The following is a 22,732-nucleotide window of genomic DNA, read 5'->3' on the forward strand; positions in this document are numbered from 1 at the left end:
TTAATTACTTTTAGGTGTACTTAGATATTTTTCTTTTCTTTTTTTTTGAGGAAATAGCATTCACTTTTATTTGCAGCAACATACTACCAGGAGTGGGGTTCGAACCCACGAGGACATTTGTCCATTGGATCTTAAGTCCAACGCCTTAACCTCTCGGCCATCCTGGTTAGTGGAAGTAGTTGTTGTGTTCTATATAGGCTCCCTTAGAGGCACTTGGAGGAACCTATTAGTTTCTTGATCACCACAGCTACAGTGTGACTGTAGCCTATTTGTTGATCAGCACACCTACATTGTTGTTGTATTTCATTCAAAACTATTACTGAAACACTTGTTATTTAAAGAGGGCACTTAAAACACTATATATGTATACCTTGTATTAGGATCCATCTTGGATGAAACAGTCATGTAGAAAGCAGATATAGGAAAGCAGACATATTTAATGTCTTGTACAAGACACAGAGTCCAGCCTATTGTGTTTTATGGGTATCTACACCTACCCCAACCCTTAACCCAACCTTAGAGTAACCTGTTGTGTTTCATTAACGTCTACACCTACATCAACCATAAACCCAGCCTACTTGTGGCAGAAATCCCTCCCACTTGGAGGTCTTCTTGCTGCAGCGATACCTACTTGCAAAAAATATGCAGAAGTCTTAACCACCCTGTCATTGAGAATGGTTAATGCTACAAGCTTATTTCTTTTAGGTGTACTTTTTTTGAGGAAATAACAGTCACTTTTAATTTCAGCAACATACTACCAGGAGTGGGGTTCGAACCCACGAGGACATTTGTCCATTGGATCTTAAGTCCAACGCCTTAACCTCTCGGCCATCCTGGTTAGTAGAAGGAGCTGTTGTGTTCTATATAGGCTCTTTTAGAGGCACTTGAAGGAACATAGTAGTTTCTTGATCACCACATCTTCAATGTGACTGTAGCTTATTTGTTGATCGGCATATCTACAGTGTTGTTGTATTTCATTCAAAACTATCACTGCTTTATTTCTATGTTCTACTAAAATGCTTAGTTATTAAACAGGGCACTTAAAACCCCTTTATATACCTTGTATTACAGTAAGATCCATATTAGATGAACCAGTCATTTGGAAAGTACATACTATAAACTTTTTTGTACATTTTTTGTTGCTTTATTTTTACAGAGTAACACAAATGAGAACTGTAGTATCTAAGTCAATCGCAAGATAATAGAAAATCCCCTTAAAAGTACACAGTGAAACCTGATAAGTTAACTCAAACTGTTTGAGAAAATCGATTCCGGCAACCCATTTAGGTTTTTAAACCAAATGGTTTGAGTACTTGTATACACGGAGTCATATGCACATATATTATTTGTGTTGATATCATCAAACATTTAGAGTAATAGTAACTTAAACATTTTAAGTTCAGTTATCAAATCATTATGAGTTTGGTTAATTGAATGAATCAAATCCAAACAACTATACTGTATATACTCAAATGGTTAGATTTTGCTTCTAGCATTATAGTTACAGTACCACAAAAATAGAATTAATTAATTCTTAACTCATTCTGCCTGAGTTCTGCTAAAAATAATCAGCTTATGAGTTACAATTACTCCTTTTCATTAATTCATTAAGTTACTTTTTAGAAAATTATAAGTTAAAGTATTTCATTTAGTGATTTTCACTGTTAGGTTTCACAGTTTGGAGAAGGGTATAAATGGAGGTCGGAGCCAGCTCCAAATGAGCTGGTCAGCTCCAAGTGGGTGGGACTCTATGATTAATAAAGGGATTAAGCCGAAAAGAAAATGAATGAATGAATTAATGAATGTGTTTAGGTAATTACACAACATAAAACCAACCAAAGATAAACGTCTACTGATGTTAGACTTTAAAGGGCACCTAGGTTACCCCTTTTTTCAGATTTAATATAAGTTTTTTGTGTCTCCAGAACATGGCTGTAAAGTTTCAACTCAAAACACCCATCAGATAATTTATTATGTCTTTTATAAGATTCTATTTTATACCTTTTAGCATCAAGTAGTGGTTTTGGTGTACTGCTTCTTTAAGGCTAGTCCTCCCCGCCCACTGTTTCGACGTGCCTTTTAGTGTGTCTTAATCTCCTCCCTCGACTGCGTCAGACACCAAACAGACATGAAGGAAGCAGATCTCACGTAACATTTGTGAGAAATACTACTGTAAGAACTTTACCAATGAGTATTTGATGCATTTGTTGTGGAGTTGCAATAATGAGTCCCACACAATGTCATTACAAATTTCACGCACACACACAGATACAGACACGCACACACAGACACAGCACCCATTTAGCTTTGCACTCTTTTTGCTCGCAAATTTGACAGGATACAGGTTAATATCCACTGCTGTGAGTTATGTCTGTTATGTTAATGTACAAAATAAACCTGATTTAACGTCCACAAAACGGGATTGAAGCGTCTTCTTTCATAATTGTTCTGACACGCGACTGTGCTGATAAAGTAAAGCTGAAGTTAATCGCTGTACTTCATTACACACGTGCTCTGTTTTAAAACATTTTAAACTTGTAAAACTCACTCTTGATCACATTTGATGATGATCCTAGCAACTGAACAGACATTTTATTCCCGGCTGCTTTGCGCACATCCTGTCTTGTTGACATGATTATACACGTGACTACCGGGACATGTTAATACGCAGCTGTCAATCAATTCGGTGGGCAGGGGGACCGCACTCCTATGTCAAGTTGCAGTCGGTCTGAAAACCGCTCCAATTGGTCCACCGTTTTTATTCTTCTTAAATTTAAAAAAAAGGACTGGGTGTGTTTATATCACCCCAATATGACGGTCTATACACTATACCTACACATATGTCTGTCCAAACAGCTTGAAAAGTAGATTTTTCCTCATATGTGCCCTTTAATGTTGGATGGATGTCATATCGTGACGCTAAAATGATGTTGGATTTTAGTTAGTGAATTCCACAGCCTTGATGCAGTGGCGCAGTAGGTAGTGCTGTCGCTTCACAGCAAGAAGGTTGAGCCTCGGCTGGGTCAGTTGGCATATCTGTGTGGAGTTTGCATGTTCTCATTTGCATTTCCTCCGGGTGCTCTAGTTTCCTCCACAGTCCAAAGACATGTGGTACAGGTGAATTGGAAAGGCTAAATTGTCTGTAGTCAGTGAGTGTGTATGGATGTTTCCCAGTGATGGGTTGTGGCTGGAAGGGCATCTGCTGCATAAAACATGTGCTGGATAAGTTGGTGGTTCATTCTGCTGTGGTGACCCTGGATTAATAAAGGGACTAAGCCGAAAAGAAAATGAATGAATGAATGCCACAGCCTAAAACCAACCAAATATCGATGTCAGTATTAGATGTCAGCTGATGTCAGTTTTAGACAAAAAATTGATGTTACGTTTTGGTCACCTGACGTCACAACCAAAATAGAACTAAAGATAATCATAAGACATTGTGTGCCTGCTGGGATTGAATGTTACCAGGAGTTATTTTTTGTCCATTGGACCTTGTAGGGATAGTTTACACAAAAATTCAAATCATTTACATGTGGTTTTAAACCTTTATGAGTATATTTCTTCTGTTGAATACAAAATAATATATTTTGAAGAATCCTGGTTGCTGGCACTCATTGACTTCCATAGCAAGGGGAAAATATGATATGGAAGTCATTGGGCGCCTGTTACCAGCATTTTTACAAAATATAATCTTTTGTGTTCAACAGAAGAAAGAAACTCAAACAGATTTGTAACAAGTAAAGGGTGAGTAAACGATGACAGAATTTTCACTTATAGTTGTGCAGCTGCTCAGTGTGTGTTCCCATTCTTCCTTAATGCCGAGTGAACGCGTCCCCTTAAGCATCTTCCCCATTTGTGACACAACGGCGTTCTGCTTTGATCGCCTTCTGCACGGCTCACCAAGCAAACACTTTAATTAGTGCTTTATTGACTAATGCTTTTCTCCAGGCCCTGTGTCACTAGCTTTACCGGCCGCCGGCCTATTCTTTGTGGATTAACCTCTTTCTGTGCGCAGTTTAACCAGCCATTGTCCTGCAGTAACGTGAACTGTTCTTGCAAGAGGTTTCCACACAAAAGCCCTTCAGTGCCCAAGCAGACCTCAAAGAGCCATCATCCCTCTATCTCCATCTCTTCAAAGACTCCTTCATCATTCTGAATCCCTCTGTTCCTCCTCGGCCCCTCGTTTAGGAGCGGGACCCCACCGGCCCTTACCTCCCCCATTGACCAGCACACTTATCCCAGTGTCTCCTGGGAGCTTGGAGCTCATAAGACCTGGACAGCTGATAATGACTTTGGGGAAGGAGATCACTGCTGCGTTTTTGGTGGTTATGGTGGTGCACATGCAGGGTCCAAAATCAACACTTGCCAAGTACTGGATGAGTGTACAAATTGGCTTTTGGCAAGTACATAGGGCATTTTCCACTTATTTTTTATGGAATGCAACATTACAGTGGTTAAAATGGCAATGTATGAACAATAGACTGACCACAGACTGAAACATTTTCCACAGAAAAGTTATTCAACTATTAATTTAGCTATATATTTAGTTATTTATTCATATATATAGCTCTTGAACTCAATGTGACAGCTTAATGACCTCTGTGTGCAGAAATTTAAAATAGGAACCATTCATTTTCTTTTCGGCTTAGTCCCTTTATTAATCTGGGGTCGCCACAGCGGAATGAACCACCAACACATGTTTTACGCAGGGGATGCCCTTCCAGCCGCATCCTATCTCTGGGAAACATCCATACACACTCACTTACACTCATACACTACGGACAATTTAGCCTTCCCAATTCACCTGTACCGCATGTCTTTGGACTGTGGGGGAAACCGGAGCACCCGGAGGAAACCCACAAGGGTGACCCAGCCGAGGCTCGAACCAGCGACCTTCTTGCTGTGAGGCGACAGCAAAATATAAACCAATCGCTCGCTTTTTTAATGTTTAATCATCTTGTTTAATCCCGGCCCCTTCTTGCAGCGCCGTACAACAGAATTTCGCAAGCACAACTCCCACGACTTAAGAGAAAAGATAATTTTCCCCATAGAAAAATACAAGCAATTAGCCCTTTCCTAGTTATTGCCTATTTTTAAATATCAACCAATAACACTTTGAGGATGTATTTGTATTAATGCAAGAGTCATCAAAATGAGTTGACTCCAATCAATTTTGATCAATCTAGGTCTATTTCTGAATGTCATTTATTTCTCCAGAAACCATTTCCCAATAGCATATTATGATTATTTCCATGGATGATACTTACTGTTAAAAACTCTGGGTTCCACACAATCAATTTGTGTTGGGTCCAGGAGTGTAGTGGACATTTTAAAAGTGGGGGGGACAGCTGTATGAAATCCAAAAGGTTTACATTCTTAATCACCTGTTTCTAAACGGACGTATCGCCACATGTTTTACGCAGGGGATGCCCTTCCAGCTGCATCCCATCTCTGGGAAACATCCATACACACTCACTTACACTCAAACACTACGGACAATTTAGCCTTCCCAATTCACCTGTACTGCATGTCTTTGGACTGTGGGGGAAACCGGAGCACCCGGAGGAAACCCACAAGGGTGACCCAGCTGAGGCTCGAACCAGCGACCTTCTTGCTGTGAGGCGACAGCAAAATATAAACCAATCGCTCGCTTTTTTAATGTTTAATCATCTTGTTTAATCCCGGCCCCTTCTTGCAGCGCCGTACAACAGAATTTCGCAAGCACAACTCCCACGACTTAACAGAAAAGATAATTTTCCCCATAGAAAATTACAAGCAATTAGCTCTTTCCTAGTTATTGCCTATTTTTAAATATCAATCAATAACACTTTGAGGAGGTATTTGTATTAATGCAAGAGTCATCAAAATGAGTTGACTCCAATCAATTTTGATCAATCTAGGTCTATTTCTGAATGTCATTTATTTCTCCAGAAACCATTTCCCAATAGCATATTATGATTATTTCCATGGATGATACTTACTGTTAAAAACTCTGGGTTCCACACAATCAATTTGTGTTGGGTCCAGGAGTGTAGTGGACATTTTAAAAGTGGGGGGACAGCTGTATGAAATCCAAAAGGTTTACATTCTTAATCACCTGTTTCTAAACGGACGTATCGCCACATGTTTTACGCAGGGGATGCCCTTCCAGCTGCATCCCATCTCTTGGAAACATCCATACACACTCACTTACACTCATACACTACGGACAATTTAGCCTTCCCAATTCACCTGTACTGCATGTCTTTGGACTGTGGGGGAAACCGGAGCACCCGGAGGAAACCCACAAGGGTGACCCAGCTGAGGCTCGAACCAGCGACCTTCTTGCTGTGAGGCGACAGCAAAATATAAACCAATCGCTCGCTTTTTTAATGTTTAATCATCTTGTTTAATCCCGGCCCCTTCTTGCAGCGCCGTACAACAGAATTTCGCAAGCACAACTCCCACGACTTAACAGAAAAGATAATTTTCCCCATAGAAAATTACAAGCAATTAGCTCTTTCCTAGTTATTGCCTATTTTTAAATATCAATCAATAACACTTTGAGGAGGTATTTGTATTAATGCAAGAGTCATCAAAATGAGTTGACTCCAATCAATTTTGATCAATCTAGGTCTATTTCTGAATGTCATTTATTTCTCCTGAAACCATTTCCCAATAGCATATTATGATTATTTCCATGGATGATACTTACTGTTAAAAACTCTGGGTTCCACACTATCAATTTGTGTTGGGTCCAGGAGTGTAGTGGACATTTTAAAAGTGGGGGGACAGCTGTATGAAATCCAAAAGGTTTACATTCTTAATCACCTGTTTCTAAACGGACGTACCCCCCTCCCCCCAGTTGCTACGCCCCTGGTTGGGTCAACATTAAGGAATTAAGTAAGCTTATTAGTTTTTACAAATTTAAGTGGACCAAACATAAAACAATTAAGTTGTCCCTATAAAAACTCAAGAATTGTCTTGTTTTAGCTGATTTTAAATAAGTAGTTTGAACAAACAGCAAATGTATTTTTTGAGTGTGGCTGGTTTGTGTTTATTGATCTCTTTGGCATCTACTGGCAGACCAGACATGTCAAATCATTTGGTTCACAGATGGGGGGGTGTTCATCCTGTGTTTCTAATTCTAACCCCCTCTTTTTAAAAATAGTAGACACCTCTTTATGTTGAGTCCGATCGGCTCTTTCATCTGAGAGCGGCTCTGTAATGAGCGACCCTTGTAATGAGCAGACCTTTGCCATGGTAATGAGCGTTCAATTGTTCCTGCTTTTCCATAGCTTCTCCATCAGCAGGGGCAGCACTCTCGACCTGTCCATCTCCCCAAAACCCTGCTGGATCTCAGCTAAAGGGGGGCCAGTGAGTGGTCTTTGAAGAGCAAGCCGTCATTATCTTCTCTGAGGGCTCTTGTCGGGTAATTATGGTGGCTTTTTGGTGCGAATGATTTCTTGATATTGTAGAAGAGTGATTCCCAGCATGTGCTTAATTTCGATGTGTTATTTTTTGGGTTTCTTTTGTTCATCGTACCTGACAGGTCAAGGGGGAAGGGTTGGATTTTACCGCAGGGTGCTGTGAATCAATATAACACTGGTTCTTTTCCGATAAATGACACGGGTATGGTGGAGGATAGGCAGAAGAGAACTGGTTTATTGGAGACTCAATAACTCTGAAATACAATAATTCTGAATACAGTGTTTTGGTGCACTTTCTCACTATGATCATGTGTTCAGTGAGTAAGCCCACTTATAAGTTAGTAACCATTGGTGACTGGATGAAATTTCATTTAAATGGCAACTGACAGACTAATTGGTTGGTAAGGAAACTGTTCACATGTACATAAGCGCATTCTAAACTGAGTGCTTCCTACCAGGAGTGGGGTTTGAACCCACGAGGACATTTGTCCATTGGATCTTAAGTCCAACGCCTTAACCACTCGGCCATCCTGGTTCTGTTCACCATTAGTTTAAAAGCAGTTTCTGAACCTGCATTATTAAAATCAAATTAGCAAATATTATATGCTTTAAGTTGCCTTCTTAGACATTTGCGGCATCAATAATGATGTTTTGCCTTGTAGATGTGTTTTTTTTTTTTGGTGCGAATGATTTCTTGATACTGTAGAAGTATGATTCCCAGCATGTGCTTAATTTCGATGTGTTATTTTTTGGGTTTCTTTTGTTCGTTGCACCTGACTTGTCTAGAAGAAAAGATTGGCTTTTAATGAAGGGTTCTGCGAATCAATATAACACTGGGTCTTTTCTGATAAATGACACTGGGTTGGAGGAAAAGAAGTAGAAGGGAACTGGTTTATTGGAGACTTTATTATTCGGAAAACAATGTTTTGGTGGATAAACACAGCCAAGCCTTAAAAATACACTGTGGACCACCCCTTTAAGTCCAACGCCTTAACTACTCAGCCATCTTGGTTCTGCTCACCATTGGTTCAAAACCAGTTTCTGAACCTGCATTATTAAAATCAGATGATTGATTTGCATTGAGATAATAATATATGCTTTAAGTTGCCTTAAACATTTCTGGCATCAATAATGATTTATTGTCTTGTAGATGTGTTTTTTGGTGGGAATGATTTCTTGATATTGTAGTAGAGTGATCTCCAGCATGTGCTTAATTTCGAGGTGTTTTTTTTTTCTTTTGATTGTCATACCTGACATGTTAAAGGTAAAGGGTTGGCTTTACCGCAGGGTGCTGCGAATCAATATAACACTGATTCTTTTCCGATAAATGGCATTGGGATGAAGGCAAAAAGCCAGAAGAGAACTGGTTTATTGGAGACTCTATAACTCTGAATACAATGTTTTGGTGCACTTACTATAATCATGTATTCAGTGAGTAGGCTCACCTATGAGTTGGAAACTGGATGAAAGCTCATTTTAATGACAAATTAGAGACTTATTTGTTGGTAAGGCAGCTGTTCACATGTACATAAGTGGATTTAAAACTCAGCTCTTCCTACCAGGAGTGGGGTTTGAACCCACGAGGACATTTGTCCATTGGATCTTAAGTCCAACGCCTTAACCACTCGGCCATCCTGGTTCTGTTCACTGTTAGTTTAAAACCAGTTTCTGAAACCTGCATTATGAAAATCAGATCTGCAAATATTATATGCTTTAAGTTGCCTTCTCAAACATTTGCGGCATCAATAATGATTTTTTGCCTTGTACATGAGTTATTTCTTTGGTGCAAATGATTTCTTGATATTGTATAAGTATGATTCCCAGCATGTGCTTAATTTCGATGTGTTATTTTTTGGGTTTCTTTTGTTCGTCATACCTGACATGTCAGGGGGAAAAGATTAGCTTTTACCGAAGGGTGCTGCGAATCAATATAACACAGTTTTTTTTCTGATGAATGACACTGGGTTGGAGGAAAAGAAGTAGAAGGGAACTGGTTTATTGGAGACTCTATAATTCGGAAAACAATGTTTTGGAGGATAAACACAGCCAAGCCTTAAAAATATGCTGTGGACCACCCCTTTAAGTCCAACGCCCTAACTACTATGCCATCTTGTTTCTGCTCACCATTGGTTCAAAACCAGTTTCTGAACCTGCGTTATTAAAATCAGATGATTGATTTGCATTGAGATAATAATATATGCTTTAAGTTGCCTTCTTAAACATTTGTGGCATCAATAATGATTTATTGTCTTGTAGATGTGTTTTTTGGTGGGAATGATTTCTTGATATTGTAGTAGAGTGATCTCCAGCATGTGCTTAATTTCGATGTGTTATTTTTTTCTTTTGTTTGTCACACTTGACATGTTAAAGGTAAAGGGTTAGCTTTACCGCAGGGTGCTGCGAATCAATATTACACTTATTCTTTTCCGATAAATGACATTGGGATGAAGGAAAAAAGGCAGAAGAGAACTGGTTTATGGGAGACTCTATAACTCTGAATACAATGTTTTGGTGCACTTCCTTGTGTTCACATGTACATAAGTGCTATTAAAACTCAGGTCTTTTTACCAGGAGTGGGGTTTGAACCCACGAGGACATTTGTCCATTGGATCTTAAGTCCAACGCCTTAACCACTCGGCCATCCTGGTCACTTTTTGCCGATTGTTGATCGTACACCCACTCATCCATGTCACCATACTGTTGCTAATACCTTGATGTGTTATTTTTTGGGTTTCTTTTTGTTCATCGTACCTGACATGTCAAGAGGAAAGGGTTGGCTTTACTGCAGGGTGCTGCGAATCAATATAACATTCTGGTTCGTTTCCGATAAATGACACTGGGATGGAGGAAAAGAGGCAATAGATAACTGGTTTATTGGAGACTCAATAACTCAAGCTATTTATATGCGCAGCCTCCTCGTTTCCGTAACGACCTCTTTACCTATTTCAGGCCACTTGAGAGCTTCAGACTGCGTTGAATGGGGATTTGAATGGAGCTCTACTGTAGTCTTTGTTTCTTGATCTCTCTATAGATACATGCCTCTTAAGTTACTGGAATAGCAGTGTTTCTAAAAATGAGTCTGCGCTCCCCCTGAGGAGAGCAGTGAGAGATTTACACAGCTGGTCTATGAGCACAAACTCTGGCCATTCTTTCTTTCCTTCTCTTTTCAGGGGGTGGTCGGTACACATTACATTACATTCCCTCCAGCAGAAGCGGCCTCCCATGTGATTTTTTTGCAATCTGGGTGGTTTTGTGTGTATATTGATTCACTCTTTCATCAAATATCATGTGCTATTTATGTATCCGTCACCTTTTTTCTTAGTAGATGTTTGTTTCTTTTAAAGTTTTGTTTTTTGCTTTGTTAGGAATGTGCATGGATGGGACAAGTAAAATATAATGTAAACTCTAGTTTTCTAAAACTAATTGTCAAAGATAATTTTCGTTAACTGAAATAAAAATCTAAAATATTCACACTAAATGAAAAACTAAAACTAAAGAAAGCTAACAACCATCACCGATAAACTAACTGAAATTAAGTAATTAGCAAAAATAATCATTTTCATCAATGCTTTTTTAAGAAAAAGTACCTGTACAAACACACTCACATATATGATTATAAATCTTATACGATAGCACTGTGATCATAGACCTTAGCATAGTGGCTCAGTGGTTTGCACTGTTGCCTCATAGCAGGAAGGTCACTTGTTCGAGTCAATTGGTGTTTCTGTGTGGAATTGGCATGTTTTCCCCTTGTTCGCATGGGTTTCCATCACAGTCCAAAGACATGTGGTATAGGTGAATTATATAAACTAAATTGGCCATAGTGTGTGAATGAGTGTGTATGGGTATTTCCCAGTGTTGGGTTGTGGCTGGAAGGGCGTCTGCTGAGTAAAACATATCTTGGAATATTTGGCGGATCATTCTACTGTGGCGACCCCTAATAAAGAAGGGACTAAGCCGAATGTATGTTCTGTCGTTTCTTATCCTCATCTGCCAAAAAATGTAGACTGTATATTCTTTTATAGAATTTTAATTAAAGGTTATGTTAAATTAAGACATTTCATAAATTCCCTCACTCAAATTCTTTCCTTCGGCTTAGTCCCTGATTTACCAGGGGTCGCCACAGCAGAATGAACCGCCAATATTCTGGCACATGTTTTATACGACAGATGCCCTTCCAGCTGCAATTTTGTAAATTATCTATTGTAATTATATCAAAACTTTAATATTATTCATTTTCCTCCGGCTTAGTCCCTTTATTTATCAGAAGTTTCCATAGTGGAATGAACCACCAACTTATCCAGCACATGTTTTACACAGCGGATGCCCTTCCAGCCGCAACCCAGCTCTGAGAATAACTCTCTCGCATTCACACACATACACTACGGCCAATCAACTTATTCAATTCACCTATAGCGCATGTCTTTGGACTGTGAGGGAAATCGGAGCACCCGGAAGAAACCCTTGCAAATAGAGGAAAAACATGCAAACTCCACACAGGGGAGCCGGGGCTCGAACCAGCAACCTTCTGTGAGACGACAGCGCTAAACACTGAGCCACCACGCTGCAAACTTAAATTTATTTAGTAATATTTAATGTAAGAAATGTATTTTGACAAATTTAAAGGTGATTTTGTCAATGTTTTTATGTTTTTGAACTCTCTGATTCCAATTATTGTCCTATTCTGAAGACATATAAATCTCACCCGTGTAACTGATTTTGTGGTCCAGGGTCACATATAAGCATTTTGAAGATAACCATCTGAAATATAATTTTGTGCAAGTTTGCAAACAACATGATAACCCAAGTGAAGAACCCACCTTACCAGGAGTGGGGTTTGAACCCACGAGGACATTTGTCCATTGGATCTTAAGTCCAACGCCTTAACCACTCGGCCATCCTGGTATATATATGATCTATACTTTTTTATATATATATATGAATATATTTTATATATATATATATATATATATATATATATATAGGTGAATAACCACTTGGTAATGCTAGTCACTTTCAACCGCTATTTATTTCACAGATAGTTCAATACAACAGTAGCTCTGTTCTAACCTGGTTCACCAGATGCATTCACATCACTTGAATGAATGAACCCATGTTGCACAACTTATGAGAGAGCAGGAAAGCAATGACCATGTGTTCAGTGAGTTGGTTCACTTATAACTTGGTAACCATTAGTAACAGAATGAAAGCTCATTTTAATGGCAATTGAGAGGCTAATTTGATGGTGAGGCAAGTGTTCACATGCACATTACTGCATTTGAATCTCAGTTCGTCCTACCTGGAGTGGGGTTTGAAACCACAAGGACATTTTTCCATTGGTTCTTAATTTCAACACCGTAACCACTCGGGCATCTTGGTTTCAACTGCAGGTGTTTCAAGACCACTTTCTGAACCTGCATTATTCAAATCAGACACTTTAAGCTGCATTCTCAAGCATTTGCTGCATCAATTGTTTTTATATTTTATACTGTTGAATAAATGAACCCATGTTGCATGGGTTATGAGAGAGCAGGGAAACAAACTATGATTTCAATGATAATCAGTGTTTGGCAAAGCAATAACTTCTGTTTTGGTGCACTTTCTCACTATGATCATGTGTTTAGTGTGTAGGCTCACTTATAAGCTGGTAACCATTGGTGACTGGATGAAAGTCGATTTTAATACCAATTGAGAGACTAATTTGTTGGTAGAGCAACTGCTCACGTACATTAGTGCATTTAAAACTCACATGAGTGTGGGGTTCAAACCCTCAAGGACATTTGTCCATTGGATCCAACACCTTAAACACGCGGCCATCCTGGTTCCGTTCACCAATTGTTCAAAACTAGTTTCTGAACCTGCATTATTCAAATCAGATTATTGATTTGTATTGAGATAATAATATATGTTTTAAGTTGTCTTCTCTAACATTTGCGGCATCAATAATATTTTTGTCTTGTAGATGTGTTTATATTCAGTATATTTTGATATCAATCTCTCTTAGTCTTCAACAGAGAAGTTAAGAGCACTGACTTAACCACAAAGCCATCCTGCATGGTCACTTTCCAGCACTTCACCTGACACATTCGAATGCATCTTTTCTGATCACTAGTCCTCTGACTTTATCAAGACCATTTCCATTTTATTTTGTCACACTCTACACCACTTTTGCAGTAGTAGTCAGAATGATTTGAATCTTAATCAGTGTGTTTAGCAAAGCAGCAAATTCTGAATACAGTGTTTTGGTGCACTTTCTCACTATAATGTGTTCAGTAAGTAGGCTCATTTATAAGTTAGTAACCATTGGTGATTGGATGAAGTTTCATTTAAATGGCAACTGAGAGACTAATTGGTCAGTAAGGCAACTGTTCACATGTAGATTACTGCAATAAAATTTCAGTTCTTCCTACTAAGAGTGGGGTTCGAACCCATGAGAACATTTGTCCATTAGGTCTTAAGTCCAACACCTTAACCACATCCTGGTCACTTTTACAGAATTATCAAAACCACTTTCTGAAACTGCATTGATAAAATCTGATGATTGATTTGCATTGATACATTAATATATGCTATGCATTATGTTGCCTTTTCAAACATTTGTGGCATGAAGAAGGGTTTTTTTTTGTCTTGTAGATGTGTTTTAATTCAGTATATTTTGATATCAATCTCTCTTAGTCTTCAATGGGAAAGATAAGGGCACTGACTTAACCACTCAGCCATCCTGGATGGTCACTTTCCAATACTTTGATCCCTTCACAGACAAAAGCCAGTGTTCAGTGAGTAGGCTCACTTATAAGTTAGTAACCATTGGTGATTGGATGACATTTCATTTTTACACCAATTGAGAGACTCAATTATTGGTGAGGCAACCATTCACATGTACATTACTGCATTTAAAACTCAGTTCTTCCTACCAGGAGTGGGGTTTGAACCCACGAGGACATTTGTCCATTGGATCTTAAGTCCAACGCCTTAACCACTCGGCCATCCTGGTCTGCATTATGCATTATGTTGCCTTAAACATTTGCGGCATCAAGATTTTATTTATTTTTTGTCTTGTAGATGTGTTTAAATTCAGTATATTTTGATATCAATCTCTCTTAGTCAACAGAGAATTTAAGGGCACTGATTTAACCTCTCGGCCATCCTGCATGGTCTTTTTTCAACACTTTATTCCCTTCACAGACAAAAACCACAATGACCCCGATTTCACCTGATGCATCCAAATGCATCTCTTCTGATCACTTGTCCTCTGGCATTATCAAGACCATTTCCATTTTATTTTGTCATGCTCTACACCACTTTTGCAGGAGAGCTCAGAATGATTTCAATAATAATCAGTGTGTTTGGCAAAACTGCAAATTCTGAATACAATGTTTTGGTGCACTTTCTCACTATGATCATGTGTACAGTGAATCGGCTCACTTATAACCTATAACCTAAAGAGACTCAATTATTGGTAAGGGAACCGTTCACATGTACATTACTGCATTTAAAATTCAGTTCTTCCTACCAGGAGTGGGGTTCGAACCCACGAGGACATTTGTCCATTGGATCTTAAGTCCAACGCCTTAACCACTCGGCCATCCTGGTCACTTTCTATGATCAGCAGATTTTAAGTCACTGTATGATAGTACTTTTAATGTGATCTGATTCTGAAAATGATTTCCAATGTAGCTAAAAGTGAATGAGACTTTATGTCTGGACTTTATGGCAAAGCATATCATGTTTTTTTATACAACATAATGCAAATGCAACTAAATATTGTGCCAGGAGAGGACTGAAAATACTTGTTAACTATGTTAATGTGTCTAAACAATACTGTAGGTTATGGCGTTATTGATTTTATTGCACTACTTCATATTGTGCTGTATTTACTATTGTAGCCAGTATGTTGTAATTACAATTAGCAGGATATTTTCATTCTAGATAGCAATTTATTGGACCAAAAAGTTGTTTAAAAAATGTATTTAAATAGTTCCATTTCAGAGGGAAGCAGCCCAATAAAAGCAGCTGCATCTTTTTCTTGTCTGAGAAGAAGTAAAACACACGCAGCCCCCGGCAGGACTGTGGGTCTGGTAGGGTCATAACCCAGCACCTGAGCTAATCATGGACATTATCAAAACAGCAGGCTCTCTGGGGTCTGTTTGTTTTTGCTATCCAGGGTGGCCCCTCGCTCTGCCTGGGCCCTGGCCCTCCAAACAGCACCTGGAGCAGACAGTAAACACCTTCGCCTCAGCGCTGGACGAATGGGGTGTTAAAACTGACCTGGCAAGAGGGAGAAAACCGCAGGCTGTAAGTCATGATGTGTCAATTAGCATTAGAATTAAAACATGGGAATTGGTGATGGTAGTGAAAACTGGGTTTTTTTTTTTAGTTATTTTTTTTGTTTAGACAGTTTAGAGCAAAACAAACAAACAACAAAAAAAACATTTTCAAAGGAAAATGGAAACAAAAAAGACAATACAAGTGTCAAAGGTCACCGAATACAATCTTATTTACATTCGTATTTATGGTTGATAAAATATGGTTGCTATATAAAATGTTGTTAAGGGTTACGTATCAAAGATCAACAGGCTACAGATGTATATAAAATAAAAGCACCACAATAAAATTAAAACAATACATTTTATCTCAACCATTTACCCCAGGATGCAGAAATTTTATAGGCTTGTTGTCTCAAGGAAAATGTCAGTAATTCCATCATACACAGTAGTGATGAGCAAGAAGGATGTTATGCCTTGCAAACTCCATTCCTAAAAAAATCTTAGATCTAGTTTTGCTGGTTTAAATTGAATATCATGTTCAACCCTTCTGGTGGTTTTTATTATTATATTATATTATATTATATTATATTATATTATATTATATTATATTATATTATATTATATTATATTATATTATATTATATTATATTATATTATATTGTTATGTGATGTGATGTGATGTGATGTGATGTGATGTGATGTTATGTTATGTTATGTTATATTATATTATATTATATTATATTATATTATATTATATTATATTGTTATGTTATGTTATATTATGTGAAGTGATGTGATGTGATGTGATGTGATGTTATGTTATGTTATGTTATGTTATGTTATGTTATGTTATGTTATATTATATTATATTGTTATGTTATGTTATGTTATGTTATGTTATGTGATGTGATGTGATGTGATGTGATGTGATGTTATATTATGTTATGTTATGATATATTATATTATATTATATTATAATATATTATATTATATTATATTATATTATATTATATTATATTATATTGTTATGTTATGTTATGTGATGTGATGTGATGTGATGTTATGTGATGTTATGTTATGTTATGTTATGTTATGTTATGTTATATTATATTATATTATATTATATTATATTATATTATATGGTTATGTTATGTTATGTTATGTTATATTGTTATGTTATGTTATGTTATGTTATGTTATGTTATGTTATGTTATGTTATGTTATGTTATATTATATTGTTATGTTATGTTATGTTATATTATATTATATTATATTATATTATATTATATTATATTATATTATATTATATTATATTATATTATATTGTTATGTTATATTATATTATATAATATTATATTATGTTATATTGTTATGTTATATTATATTATATTATATTATATTATATTATATTATATTATATTATATTATATTATATTATATTATATTATATTATATTATTCTTTGTGTGTGATTGTGAGTAGGTAGGATTAACAGCAGTTTCATGGTAGTAAATTTACGCTAATTCATGGACTGACTTTCTGTTGTATGTCATACCGATATATTCCATACAACTGTTACTTATATTAACAAACTATTTAGCAATTTTCCTTTCTTAAACCAAATCAATGCACATTTTCTTAAAAAGATTGTTGTTTTATGATTCTCAGTATCTCTTTCTATCCTGTTTCTTTTTTGACAATATCTCTTTCATCTCTTTCTCTTACATTTCAGGAAGTGACATGATGCTTGAGGCAAAACAACTGCACAAACATCGGTAAGTACCATGGTACCCCCACTCTAAATAAATATCCAATCTACTGGCCATCAACTGCTACTGAGGGTGGAGGAAATTAGGAACTTATTTGCTTGAGATATAAATGATCATTTTGACCCATTTCTACCACATCTGGGAGCACAATATCACTGACCTGATGGTAACAATTTGAAGGTGTATGATAAAGGATGTCACTCGCCATTGACAATCATGATAGCCTTATTTAATACTCCTTCTTTGTATATATTATCAATACTCTTCAGTTTTATTCCCTGTTGTTACTACCTTTCCCAGGGACCTCTTCTGGGCCTCAGAAGCATTTCCATACCAACAGATCACACAAAATGTTGCAATACCTTCAATAAAAGCACTATAAACATGATCAACAATGTGTTGTCAACATTAAAAGGAAGTAATTTCTTTAAGAAGTACATTCTCTGTTGAAGCTTTTCTCTTATACAGTCAGTCCATACATCCCACTTGAATTTATTGTCCAACATTACACCTAAATATTTATAATTGGTCACTAACTGAATTTATTTAATGTGGGGTGAGTGTTGCTTCGTGCTCTCTCTCTAAAATCAAAACCCATCTTCTTAGTTTTAGGAATATTTAGGAGGTTTGAATTCTCACACACGGTAAATACACTGGTGAAATGACTGTTTCTACATGAATCAGAATCAGAATCAGAAAGAGCTTTATTGCCAGGTATGTTCGTGACAGAGCTTCTACAGTACAACAGGATTACAGAGGCAGGACAAAAAACAGATAATAAATATATTTTAAAAAAAAATACAAGTAAGAAGTGAATGCAAATATACAGATTGACAAGTGTATGTACATGTTTATTACTATATACAACGTTATATGTGCAGCTGTTATGTGCAAATTGGCATGTAAAGTAAATATGTAAACAACAGGAAGTAAATAACATGAAGCAAAATAATCTAGATTTTCATTTTAACATAGTATTCTTTTGCTTTATTTTTCTTTTACGATTATTTATTATTATTTAAGGATTTATTATTATTAAACTTACTTAATTTTGGCACATTATTTCTGCCACTGCTACTGAGAGAGGAGGAATTAAAAAACTTAATTGCGTGAGAAATAAATGATCATTTTCACACCCAAATATTTATAATTGGTTACTAACTGAATTTTGCTTTGTGCTCTCTCTCTAAAATCAAGACCCATCTCCTTAGTTTTAGGAATATTTAGGAGGTTTGAATTTTCACACACGGTAAATACACTGGTGAAATGACTGTTTCTATATGAAGTAATGTAAATATGTAAACAACAGAAAGTAAATAACATGAAACAAAATAATCTAGTTTTTCATTTTAACGTAGTATTCTTTTGATTAATTATTCTTTTACGATTATTTATTATTATTTAAGGATTTATTATTATTAAACTCACTTAATTTTGGCATATTATTTCTGCCACTGCTACTGAGAGAGGAGGAATTAAAAAACTTAATTGCGTGAAGTATAAATGATAATTTTCACACCCAAATATTTATAGTTGGTTACTAACTGAATTTTGCTTTGTGCTCTCTCTCTAAAATCAATAACCATCTCCTTAATTTTAGGAATATTTAGGAGGTTTGAATTTTCACACATGGTAAATACACTGGTAAAATGACTGTAAAAAATACAAGTAAGTAGTGAATGCAAATATACAGATTGACAAGTGTATGTACATGTTTATTACTATGTACAACGTTATATGTGCAGCTGTTATGTGCAAATTGGCATGTAAAGTAATGTAAATATGTAAACAACAGGAAGTAAATAACATCAAGCAAAATAATCTAGTTTTTCATTTTAACATAGTATTCTTTTGCTTTATTATTCTTTTACGAATATTTATTATTATTTAAGGATTTATTATTATTAAACTCACTTAATTTTGGCATATTATTTCTGCCACTGCTACTGAGAGAGGAGGAATTAAAAAAACTTAATTGCGTGAAGTATAAATGAGAATTTTCGCACCCAAATATTTGTAATTTATGAATATTCTCCCCATTAATTAATGTGGGGTGAGTGTTGCATTGTGCTCTCTCTCTAAAATCAAAACCCATCTCCTTAGTTTTAGGAATATTTAGGAGGTTTGAATTTTCACACACAGTAAATACACTGGTAAAATGACTGTTTCTAATTTGTAAATAACATGAAGTAATGTAATATGTAAATAACATGAAGCAAAATAATCTAGTATTTCATTTTGAAGTAATATTATTTTGCATTATTATTATTTATTTACAGATTATTTATTAATATTTAAAGATTTGTTATTTAACTCACATAATTTTGGCATATGATTTCAGCCTCTGCCACTAAGAGAGGAGGAAAAACTTAATTGCTTGATGTATAAATGATAACTTTGCTCTATTTCTTACACATCTGGGAACACAATATGGACGACCTGATGATAACAATTTGAATGTGTTTGATACAGGATGTCTCTTCAACATGAACATGACAATATTGACATGAAAATGACATGACATGAAACAAAATGATCAAATTTTTCCTATTAATGTAATATTCCTTTGCTTTATTATTATTTAAGGATTTTTTATTATTATTTAAGGATTTATTATTATTAAACTCACTTAATTTTGGCATATTATTTCTTAGAAACAGACAATATGTTTTGCTTGTCTGGACAATGCTTTTTGATTTAAGAAATTTTAGAAATTATAGACAAAAAATCCAAGTAAGTAAAGCATTTTGGGGTGGCACGGTGGGTCAGTGGCTAGCACTGTCGCCTCACAGCAAGAAGGTTGCTGGTTCAAGTTCTGGCTGGGTCAGCTGGAATTACTGTGTGCAGTTTGCATGTTCTCCCTGTGTTGGCGTGGGATTCCTCCGGGTGCTCCGGTTTCCCACACAGTCCAAAGACATACGCTATATATTAAATGAATTAGAGAAACTCAATTGGCCGTAGGGTATGAGTGTGTATGGGTGTTTCCCAGTACTGGGTTGTGGCTGGAAGGCCACTTGCTGTGTAAAACATATGCTGTAATAGTCAATGGTTCATTTTGCTGTGACGACCCCTTTTAAATAAGGGACTAAGCTGAAGGAAAATGAATAAAAAACATTTTTTGCAGTGTGACCACTCAGTACAAAGTTTTATAGAGAGTCTTAAGTGATTGACCAATCAGAATCGAGTAATATAAAGAATCATGAGTGATTGGTCAATCTCTCTATTCTACTGTCAGATCATTATATAGTGATGTCTTTAGGTTTTACAAACCATTCAAACCATTATTCCACTTTAAAGTAAATAACCTAATGACTATGCACTAGCCTACCAGGAGTGGGGTTCAAACCCACGAAGACATTCATCCATTGGATCTTAAGTCCAACGCCTTAACCACTCGGCCATCCTGGTTAAGTTAAGCCAAAATTATAACTCAAAATCAATAAAACGTATGCTCCTTGATATCCTATTTCAGATGCCAAATGTCACAATCTGCTCTCTCCATGTGCTGCAAGCAGATGTGTCGGACTCCCAGGATGCATTGCAGTCATCTCTGCATGTTTATCTGAGGTAGGTCTGTCCCATTCTCAAGGCTCTGAATTCCAAGGCTTTTTCTTGAGGATCTGATAAGAACTGCAATCTTAACATGCTCTCGTGTTCAATCTATCTTGGTCTCCATTTCCTTTTCACTCCCATTTCAGCCCAGAGACAAATATTAGCTCTCCTGTTTTTCAGTGAGTGTGTCTGTTTAAAGGGATAGTTCACCCAAAATCTACTCACTATTTACTTACTTGTTTTACATCTTTATGAGTTTATTCCTTCTGTTGAAGACAAAAGAAGATATTAGAAAGAATGTTGAAAGCCTGTAACTTTTTGACTTTCAAATACTATGGAAGTCAGTGTTTCCAGCTTTCATCAAAATATCTTCCTTGCGTGTTCAACAGAATAAAGAAGCTCACACATGTTTGGAACAAGTGGAGGCTGATTAAATGATGACAGAATTTTCAGTTTTGGGGCAAATCATCCTTTAAAGCGAGAAATAAATGAAAAGCATTTTATCCAAAGTGAAGAATGTATAATGTAGTGCACTTAAGTGTCCTTCGTGTGGTTTGTCGTGTTGCATTGATTGTGTGATCAGGGCTGAAGGACATCTGTTTCAGTGGAATAACAGCTTGACTTGTGTCCTTGCTCTTGCTTCTTGACTGGAATTACTGTAAAGGCTGACAAATCCCAGTATATTTTATAAACTCCTTTGGGTTCATAAATCAAGCCAAAGCCTTTTTCATTTACTCGCCTTCATTGCTCTCCTCCAAACAGCTGTAAACAATGATGTTTTCTGGAACGTATGAGTTTATTGATTGAATCTACTTAAAAGAAAGCTCCTTTCATTATTGCCACTCCAGTATATCTGTCAAAAGCTCCGGGTAGAAGCATAAACCATATATATGTGCTCGACAAAGAGATCTTTGTGCTTGGATGTGAGGGGTTGTGTTGTTGCACATTGCTTGATGATGAATTATTCTTATTTGACTACATTTGATATACTTGGTTGGTGGTTTGTCCACTACATATATATATATACACCGATGTTAACATTAACTGTTAGACCTGGGTTTGTGTGTTTTTGAATGGTGTTTTATATTGACGAATTGGATTCGTGTGTTTTTGAATGGTGTTTTATATTGAGGAATTGGATTTGTGTGTTTTTGAATGGTGTTTTATATTGACGAATTGGATTCGTGTGTTTTTGAATCGTGTTTTATATTGACGAATTGGATTTGTGTGTTTTTGAATGGTGTTTTATATTGACGAATTGGATTTGTGTGTTTTTTAATGGTGTTTTATATTGACGAATTGGATTCCTGTGTTTTTGAATCGTGTTTTATATTGACGAATTGGATTTGTGTGTTTTTGAATGGTGTTTTATATTGACAAATTGGATTTGTGTGTTTTTTAATGGTGTTTTATATTGACGAATTGGATTCCTGTGTTTTTGAATCGTGTTTTATATTGACGAATTGGATTTGTGTGTTTTTGAATGGTGTTTTATATTGACGAATTGGATTTGTGTGTTTTTTAATCGTGTTTTAAATTGACGAATCGGATTTGTGTATTTTAGAATGGTGTTTTGAATTCATGAATTGGATTTGTGTATTTTAGAATGGTGTTTTGAATTCATGAATCGGATTTGTGTATTTTAGAAGGGTGTTTTGAATTCATGAATTGGATTTGTGTATTTTAGAATGGTGTTTTGAATTCATGAATCGGATTTGTGTATTTTAGAATGGTG

The 22,732-nt window shown here is 36.2% G+C and overlaps 9 non-coding genes across 9 annotated transcripts; all 9 read right to left on the minus strand.

The window, feature by feature from the left end:
* Positions 1-84: 84 nt before the first annotated feature.
* On the minus strand, positions 85-167 carry trnal-uaa (transfer RNA leucine (anticodon UAA)). Its single transcript has one exon. It is a non-coding gene; the product is annotated as a tRNA-Leu (tRNA).
* A 588-nt stretch (positions 168-755) lies between these two features.
* trnal-uaa (transfer RNA leucine (anticodon UAA)) lies at positions 756-838 on the minus strand. The gene has a single exon. It is a non-coding gene; the product is annotated as a tRNA-Leu (tRNA).
* A 7,023-nt stretch (positions 839-7,861) lies between these two features.
* On the minus strand, positions 7,862-7,944 carry trnal-uaa (transfer RNA leucine (anticodon UAA)). Its single transcript has one exon. It is a non-coding gene; the product is annotated as a tRNA-Leu (tRNA).
* A 1,021-nt stretch (positions 7,945-8,965) lies between these two features.
* trnal-uaa (transfer RNA leucine (anticodon UAA)) lies at positions 8,966-9,048 on the minus strand. Its single transcript has one exon. It is a non-coding gene; the product is annotated as a tRNA-Leu (tRNA).
* Positions 9,049-9,974: 926 nt separating this feature from the next.
* trnal-uaa (transfer RNA leucine (anticodon UAA)) lies at positions 9,975-10,057 on the minus strand. The gene has a single exon. It is a non-coding gene; the product is annotated as a tRNA-Leu (tRNA).
* Positions 10,058-12,231: 2,174 nt separating this feature from the next.
* Positions 12,232-12,314, minus strand: trnal-uaa (transfer RNA leucine (anticodon UAA)). The gene has a single exon. It is a non-coding gene; the product is annotated as a tRNA-Leu (tRNA).
* A 2,006-nt stretch (positions 12,315-14,320) lies between these two features.
* trnal-uaa (transfer RNA leucine (anticodon UAA)) lies at positions 14,321-14,403 on the minus strand. The gene has a single exon. It is a non-coding gene; the product is annotated as a tRNA-Leu (tRNA).
* A 516-nt stretch (positions 14,404-14,919) lies between these two features.
* On the minus strand, positions 14,920-15,002 carry trnal-uaa (transfer RNA leucine (anticodon UAA)). Its single transcript has one exon. It is a non-coding gene; the product is annotated as a tRNA-Leu (tRNA).
* A 5,768-nt stretch (positions 15,003-20,770) lies between these two features.
* trnal-uaa (transfer RNA leucine (anticodon UAA)) lies at positions 20,771-20,853 on the minus strand. Its single transcript has one exon. It is a non-coding gene; the product is annotated as a tRNA-Leu (tRNA).
* Between the last annotated feature and the right edge of the window lie 1,879 nt (positions 20,854-22,732).

This window comes from Danio aesculapii, chromosome 17 (genome assembly GCF_903798145.1).
Source record: "Danio aesculapii chromosome 17, fDanAes4.1, whole genome shotgun sequence".
Classification (NCBI taxonomy): domain Eukaryota; kingdom Metazoa; phylum Chordata; class Actinopteri; order Cypriniformes; family Danionidae; genus Danio; species Danio aesculapii.